Genomic DNA, 8,884 nt, shown 5'->3' on the forward strand with positions numbered 1-8,884 from the left:
ATTGCATGGAGCACTGGGTGTGGTACAAAAACAATGAATACTGTTATGCTGAAAATAAATAAAAAAATAAATTTAAAAAAAGAGAATATTTCACGCAAAACAACAACAAGTGTAAATGTCCTGGGGCAGGCAAAAGCTTGGCATCTTCTCTGTCCCTAAAGAAGCTGGTGTGGCTGGGGAGCGGCAAGGGGATATGAGATGATGGTGATGAGGCAGAAAGAGAAGAAATAGAAGGAATCTGGTTGAGAAGTCAGAAGCTCCTGGATTTCTTGTCATAGAGATGGCATGGCCTCGGGAAAATGGGAAAAGGAAAGCCCAGATTTCTTATTTTCTTAAGATTTTATTTATTTATTTTAGAGAGAGAGTGAGTGGGAATAGGGGAAGGAGTGGGACAGAGGCAGAGGTAGAGAAAATCTCAAGCAGATTCTATACTGAGCCCAGAGCCCAACATGAAGCTTGATCCAATGATCCTGAGCTCATGGCATAAGCCAAAATCAAGATTCCAGGGCTTAACTGACTGAGCCACCCAGATACCCCAGGAATGCATAGATTTCTTAAAGGAAGAGATGACACTGACTGTAGACTCTCATTTGAAGGAAATTCAGATCAGCTCACCTCAAGGAGTTATACAAGATCCAACCTGAGGGTCAGCAGTCAAATCCCAGGTGAACAACTGTCCCCACTGTGACCCTGGTTCTGAGGTTTCCCTGCAGAGGACAGAAGGATATAATGAGCCTTGGTACTAGACAGAGAGGAGTTGAGTGATGCTTTCCTAAAGAGTCATGCTAAGTGTCTTGCCATTGGTAGCAGGAAGTAGGAGCAGTAGGCATTAAAATGACAGCAGTGGTGGCAACAACAAACTATGTTAAGTAATTCTGGACAGATGTTCTGTACAAATTCTGTACAGATGTTGACTTACCATAACTACCGAGAAAAGACAAAAATTATTAATTGCATTCAAATGCAAACACAGAGATTTAGAACCATTATGACAGAACAGCAGAGAAGGCTGGGAGATGCCCCACTGGACTATGAAAGAAAAATGTGGACTTTCCCTCCATTGGCTCTCTATACGGTTTTCATCCTACCAAAAAAAGTGGAACAAGTGGGCTGGTCTTTGAAAGAATCAGGGTTCCCACACATCAACGATCATGAAAGACCACTGATGGAATAAAGATCTTTTGTCTGATTGTCCCCTCCTTTCTCAGTAGCCTAATTCCCTTCTTTATCAACATCATTTATCATGGTCTGGTCAGTCTATCCACACAGAGTGCACTCAGTTTATCCTCTCTGGGGACATGGCCGCTGTATGCAGCCTGTCCAAGAGCCTGAAAGCTTGTTCTCAAGAGGGTTTCATTGAATCTGATCAATCACATGGTCTGTCCACACATTCTTTTTTTTTTTTAATTAATTTATTTTTTTCAGCGTAACAGTATTCATTGTTTTTGCACCACACCCAGTGCTCCATGCAATCCGTGCCCTCTATAATACCCACCACCTGGTTCTCCCAACCTCCCCCCCCCCCCCCCCCCCCCACCCCCCCCCCCCCCTCTACCCCCCCCCCCACCTGGTTCTCCCCCCCTCCCTCCCCCCCACCCCTTCAAAACCCTCAGATTGTTTTTCTGTCCACACATTCTTGATTAAGATCAAGGTTGTCTTCTCATTTCTCTGCTTATGGCAAATCCTGAAACTGCGCCTGCCCCACTCTAGGTCCTCCTGTGTAGAGCAATGGCTTTAAATCTCCAGGGTCACTCATCTCCCCCTCCCTCTCGTGTGCATTTGAGGGGTAGGGATGGTGTAGGACAGGCCTTGTGCCTGTCATGTGGGGGGCCTGGAAGTACAGACTTGGAGGTTATGCATGCAGAAGGCATTCCTGCATCACATATACTCTCCCAGCTAGTTCCGGTTCAAGGCCAGTGTCAGGTGTCACATTAGTTGCCATGTGTCTTTAGCCACATTTAATCTGTAACATTTCCACAGTCTCTGTATCTTAGATCTCTGAAATTTTTTTTTTAGCATTGACATTCTTTTATTTTATCTTATTTTTAACTTAATTTTTTTTCAGTGTTTCAAAATTCTTTGTTTATGCACCACACCCAGTGTTCCATGCAATACATGCCCTCCATAATACCCACCACCAGGCTCACCTAACCCCCCACCTCTCTCTCCTCCAAAACCCTCAGCTTGTTTCTAGAGTCCATGTCTCTCATGGTTTGTCTCCCCCTCCAATTTCCCCCAACTCATTTCTCCTCTCCATCTCCCAATGTCTACCGTGTTATTCCTTATGCTCCACAAATAAGTGAAACCACATGATAATTGACATTCTCTGCTTGGCATTTACAATGGAGAATTATGCCTCCATCACAAAAGATGAATACCCAACTTTTGTATCAACATAGACAGGACTGGAAGAGATGATGCTGAGTGAAATAAGTTAAGGTCTTTGAAATTTTTGAAGAAATTAGCATCTCTTTTTAATTTTTCCTTCTAAATAGACATCATTTTTTGGGAGAGTTTTAGATTCACAAAAGAAAATGAGCAGAAAGCAGAATTCTCATATACCCTGTGTCCCCATGCCCCCCGCCATGCACAGCCTCCACCACTCTCAACATCCTACACTAGAGCAGTACGTTTGTTACAAATGATGGACCTACATTGACACACCACCACAAGTCCATAGAATCCATTAGGATTCACTCTTGGTGCTGTATATGTATATGTAACTCAGGATTTTTCTCTTGCTAGTCTATCTTTTGTCAGTTTATCTTGTACATTCCCAGTCTCTGAACCTAAGAGGGTGGAAGAAAAAGTTTCTTCCTCCACTCTGTTTCCTCCATCTATTCCATAAACACATATCCAGGTTGAACCCTGGCTCTTCACAACATTAACCTTTGTGCACATTTGCTTACTCTTGTAATACATCTAACATAGTCTGAGAATTGTTTTACCCATACTACTATAATGAACAAGACTACTCAAAAAGTTTAGGATGTGTTTGCAGTTTTTCCCTTATCTTTACCCTACCCTGCTGAAGACTGATGTTTCATACCTAAACCATAAAATCAGAGATAATGAAAGTATTGGTGTTTAGTAAGTGTGCCATACAGTAATGCATAAGCAACACCATGTTGTTAGCCATAGACTATACAGTGGCATTGGGGTTCCAATTCAGGCCCATGCTTTTTCTCACTACTTGATGTTCCACAAAGTCACAAATGAAGTTAAGTGGGCATAGAATCAGGAGCAGAAAGTGTTTTTGAGACTGAGATGATAACATGCAGATAAGCAGGCATATCTATTTGATCATCCCAGAGAGAGCCCTCTTCTCTTTCCTTAGACTCGTCATTGGACAGGATGAACTGATTACAAGGGCAATGTTCTCAAGGGGCTGGAAGGTCATTGAAAGGTCAGGACAAACCCCAGACCTCCCTGACTTACTCCTACACCCAGTCTAAACACTTTTCCCTGGAAGAGAGTATTTTCTGAAACTTGATCAGTCAACAAGTGCTCAGAAATGTTAAACAAAAACTACATTGTTCACTGAGAACTTCAGCCAGTAATGATTTCACTCTTCAGCTGTTACCCTGGTCATCGGAGCTGGCTGACCAAGTTCCAGATCTGAAATGCTATCTCAAATGGTCTGTTTTTTCTGAGGCCTGGGTGTTTCTGGGAGATTTGAAGCTGTCTTGAGGCAACATCCCCCAGAAACTTAGAAGGAACCAAAGGCTCTTGAGAGGCAGTTTTGGAGATAGGGCAAGACGGGGGACCGCAGATAAGACACATCCTGCTCTGGATCTACCCCCTTCCTCTTTCTGGCCACTCTACTGTCTACCACACAGAAGGGAGTAGCCAAAGGCAACCTTTAGGTGCAAGGTAAGCTGCATTGTTTAGACCCCTCTTCCTCCAGCCTTCATTCACTCCCTTTGCTTCCTATTTACAAACCTGTCTGTCCCATTTTACCCCCGGGAGCCTCAGGTACAGCTATGTTTCCCACCATCATCCCTATGAGTTATACTCAGTTTTACGTGGTTATCTCAAGCTCTCTTGGAAGCACTGCTTTGAACGTCTCAGTGCCATCTTACGGTTTCTCCAGCGTAAATCTTCGTGTGTCTACTGTGATGTCCAAACCCAGATCTGCCTGTGTTTTCCTGATACACCCATTCCATTTTCACTGCTCTCTGATTCTCTATAAAGATAGAAGTTATAGGGCCTGGTTGGCTCAGTCGGTTAAGTGTCTGCCTTTGGGTCAGGTCATGATCCCAGGGTCCTGGGATCAAGCCCCTCATCTCGGGCTCCCTGCTCAGGAGAAAACCTACTTCTCCCTATCCCTCTGATGTTCCTCCTGCTTATGCTCTCCCTATGTGCCAAATAAATCAATAAAATCTTTTAAAAAATAAAGATAGAATTTAGAGATCGTCAGTCTATGCCTCCCTCCCGATCAGAAACTTTAATCACTGTCACCTCTACTAAACAGAATTAAAACTGAACTTTAATTTTGACTCTTGAAGGAACAATATCAGTGGTGGTAATAATAATATTAAAATTCTATTAGGGTTTACTGTGTGTTTTCAATAGGGTGACCATATAATTTTCTGTCAGAATGGGGACACTTTTGGGAGTGAAGAGGGATATTATTATTTATTAGTCAAGAGAATGAGCATAAATAGGTATTGCCCTGGACAAACAGGGGCATTTATATGGTTTCATACCTATGAACCAGTTTCACATGATAGAGGACTAAGGAGCTCTCGGTGGTCTCTCTTGTAAGGGCACTAATCCTATCCACTAGTGCTCCACCTTCATGACATAATCACCTCTCTAAGACTTCACCTCTAAATACCATCTCATTGAGACTTGGGTTTTAATATACAAATTTGGGGTGGTGGGTGGGAAACAAACATTCAGTCTATAGCATCTTAGAATAAGGTACTTTAATTATTCCTAATTTACAGATAAGGAAACAAATACAGAAGTTGATATATTATTGATCTTTAAAATCATAATGCAGGACTTTTGGTTATTCATCTGCTCTCATCCAGAAAAATGCCAATCAGTGTTGCAGGAATAATTAAAAATGTGAACTGATTCCACAGCCCCGTCTAAACAGACTCCAATCGCTATGCTTTTAAATTCTTTTTTATTAGTGCTTTGCCAATCATCCAGCTTGTGTATTTTATAGATGATGAAACTGAGGTCCAGAGAGGTGGAAAAATTTTCATGATCATAACATACCAGTCATAAAGCTGCAACTAATACATATGGTCTTCTCACTCTACAGGCTCTAGTCAAATTCTCAAGAGTGATTTATGGAAATGAATATCACACTGTATGTGCCTAAAGAAATGACAACTGTGATGTATGTCAAACTACTTGAGAAAAATTTTGAGAGATTGATATCACATTTTAATCTGTAATGAAGAGAAAGAGAGAGTGTTCATTTTTTCCCCCTCTATTAATCTTATCTCTTAACTGGACCATTTAGTCCATTTATATAATGTAATTATTCAATTTATTCTCCTCAGTGAATATCTACTATCTTAGTTTGCTTTTTCTATGTGTCTCATTTGTCTGGCATTTCTATTTCCTATACTTTCTTCTCTTCTTTTGGATTATGGGTGTATTTGTTATTCTGCGACAGCCATTAAAGCTGCTCACAAATACTTCTCTTGTTCCAGGCACCTAAAAGGATCCTATTTCTCTGTCTCTTGTACTTAAATGTTAACATGAGGCTTCTTCTGGTCAATGAAATGTGAATAGAAGTGATATGTGACCCTTCCAGTAGAAGGGTTAAGAGTGGCCCTGTGGGCTGCTATTTTTTTTTTATGATTGTATTTATTTACAATCTTATTTACAATTTATTTACAATTGTATTTATTTACAATTTACAAATATTTATTGTATTTATTTAGAGAGAGTTTGAGTGGGTGGAAGGCAGAACGGGAGGGAGAGAGAGAATCCCAAGGAGGCTCCACACTCAGCCTGGAGTCTAACTTGGGGCTTGATCTCATGACCCGAGATCATGACCTGAGCCAAAGTCATGAGCAGGTTGCTTAACCGACTGAGCCACCTGGGCATCCCAGTGCTATGTTGTCTTTCCTTTGCTTCTTTGATTATGACAGTGTGTGTCAAGATGAAGCCTGTGTCAGCCCATTTTCCCAAGTGAATACAGCAGGCAGAGCCCCTTAGCTAGACCAGGATAGACATGTAGCAGGAAATGAGAAAGAAACTTTAAACTACTGAAAGTTTGAGTTTGTTACTACAGCACAACCTAGACTATCCTAACTGATCCACACTCTACTTATTCCCTCTGCTAGTTTGGAATTCAAACCCTGTGTTTCAAATCTTTTCATTGTTTACCTTAGAAATTCTCAAATGCATAGTAAACATAGACAAGTCTAATCATCTCTTGAACACTTGGCAATTCACATCACTTCCAAGTTATGCTCCTGATGTCTATTTTAATATTATCTTCTTAACTCAACAAGACATTATTGCTTTATATAGTCAAGACATCTTTGATTTGTTCACATATTTGTCATCAACTTTTTTTAATTCCTTCCTGAATTTCAGACTTCCATTGAGTAGCTTTTCTCGGTAACCTGAAATCCATGCTTAGACATTTTTTTAGTGGAGGGCTGCTTTAATGAAGTTATAAACTCCATTAGGTTTTGTTATATCTTATTGTTTTGTCAGCAAATGCCTTATTTTATCTTCATTCCCTAGTGTCAGGGTAAATAATTCTATGCTGGTGTGTTGAGAAATCAGAGTATTCTCTTAAGATTATAATGTGCTGAAGAGGGGTCAAGCCATCCACATGGTCAGGTTACTCCCTCAGCATTCCAGTTACCACTTTGGGGAGTGAAAAACCCAGGGCTCCATTTCAGGACATGGACACAGAAGCAAAGTCTTAAGATTTGTTACTTATAGCTCCCAGAAATGGGGAGATGGAGAGTTGTGGGGAGAGAATGAATTAATGGCACAATGAACCAGAGGAAGGGGCAGTGCTCCGTCCCTGGTCAGAAGCAAGCAGGAGAGAGAGAGCAAGGTAACAAGTACCTTTCCCTTAAAAAGTGGTTGATGTAAAAATCACTAACTTTTCACCTGCTCAGGTCTAACTGATTATTTTATTTTATCTTTGAGAGGTAGGGGAAGAAAGGCAGAGGGAGAGGGACAGGGAATCTTAAGCAGACTCCCCAGTGACAGGGAGAAACCTGATGGTGAGGTAAATCCCAAGACCCTGAGATCAAGACTTGAGCTGAAATCAATGCTGTATGCCTAACCAACAGAGCCACCAGGGGTCTCTCAGAGATTCTCTTACCTGAATAAAGGCAATCTTCTGAGAGTGAAACTTCCCTAAATCTCCACTGGGGAAGTTTTACAGACTGGAAGAGGAGAGGCCACTCACACCTACATAAGCAAACATTATCACAAACTGCCTTGCTTCCCACTTGTTCCCAAAAGTTCATTTATCTCCCAACAAAACACAAAAACAAGACCCCATTTATATCCTATTTCCCTCACTTCCCTCGCCTATGAAGTTAATCTAGAAACCTCTATCCCTTGCTGTTCAGGGAGCCACTTCTTTTGTTCTCTGACATCGGCATGCAAATAAACCTTGTCTATTTTCCTGTCAGTCTTTTTTTATCAGGGACATTACAGGCTCTCTGACATGAACCTAAGTGGTTAAGGGAAGTTTTCCTCCCAACACCACTCCAGATGATATGCGTGCTATATGGGACAAAGAGACAGGCCAAACCTGGGTGGAAGGTAGGGTGCTAGGCAAATTACAGAAACATAAAAGTAAAAGCTCATACCACACCACATCATCCTCATCCGCTGGCACTTTCCAATTCATACTTGTACACAAATCATGCTGACTTCACGGAAGAGTTCTTAGATATCATGTGGCAACATAATAAAAACTCTTCCCTTTAAGGAATTCTGTTCTTTCTACTGAGGTCCCTCTCTTTCCTCTTCCCCTTTCTTCCTCTCCTCAGGGCTTCAAAACTGCCTACTTTTTCACGTTCCGGTTTTTTGCAAAAAAAAAAAAAAAAAAAAAAGAAAAAGAAAAAGAAAGAAAGAAAGGCTGTGAGGTCCTTTACTTCACCCCTACTTTCTTAGGAAGTCAGAAATGGCTCCATGTCAATGATACGGATCCTTTATGGAGGATGTCAACAGCACCCTATGTGAGCCATCATGAGAGCTAGCATTTATCATGCTTTCCAATGATCTCTCCGAGCCTTCTGCCCATCTTACCTTATTTTGTCCTCATAATAAACCTAAGACGTACTTATCATCATCCCCATTTCAGGGCTGAGGAAATGGAGGAACAGGGAAAGAAATTCAGTTCTGGGAGTTGCCCAGCTCCTCAGATGCTAAATCAGAATTTGGACTGAGACCATCTAAATCCAGAGCAAGGAGGGAATTATGATTATTCTCATTCCAGAGGAATGGAAATTGTCACCCAGAAAAGTCAGGTCTCTTTCTAGGAGGTGTGAAATCGTATAACATTCTGCGCACTAAAGACTCCATTTTAAAGCTCCATTTCCCCTTGTAGTGAAGTTTTGAACTGGGCGGAAAGACCTTTTGAACTGGCCAGACACAGTAACTGTTTTATAAGCAGTTGCATATAAAGATGGGGACACCTGGCATCTGGGTCATAAAACTGCCAGTGTGGCCTTCTGATGACAGATGATTAAATCATGCAGAGCAGGAATCGTGTGGTGTGATAACACCAATGCATTAGTCAACCAAAGTGTAAATCAGCAGGGCTCAGTCTTATGCTCCCTGATGCAAGTCTGTACCCAAACTCTTTAGCCCCCAAACCCTGCTCTTCTTGTGCAGGAGGGCACTTCTGGGGGATTGCTCCAAAAAACACAATCCT

At 41.5% G+C, this 8,884-nt stretch overlaps 1 protein-coding gene across 1 annotated transcript in view; it reads left to right on the forward strand.

Annotated features, from left to right (window-relative positions):
* The first annotated feature begins 3,618 nt into the window (after window positions 1–3,618).
* Window positions 3,619–8,884, forward strand: part of RNASE1 (ribonuclease A family member 1, pancreatic) — a 7,972-nt gene continuing 2,706 nt past the window's right edge. Inside the window, exon 1 of the mRNA XM_059371087.1 lies at window positions 3,619–3,873. The gene's annotated coding sequence lies outside the window, so the exon portion shown is untranslated. The remainder of the gene's footprint in view (window positions 3,874–8,884) is intronic.

This window comes from Mustela nigripes, chromosome 13, assembly GCF_022355385.1.
Source record: "Mustela nigripes isolate SB6536 chromosome 13, MUSNIG.SB6536, whole genome shotgun sequence".
Taxonomy (NCBI): Eukaryota; Metazoa; Chordata; class Mammalia; order Carnivora; family Mustelidae; genus Mustela; species Mustela nigripes.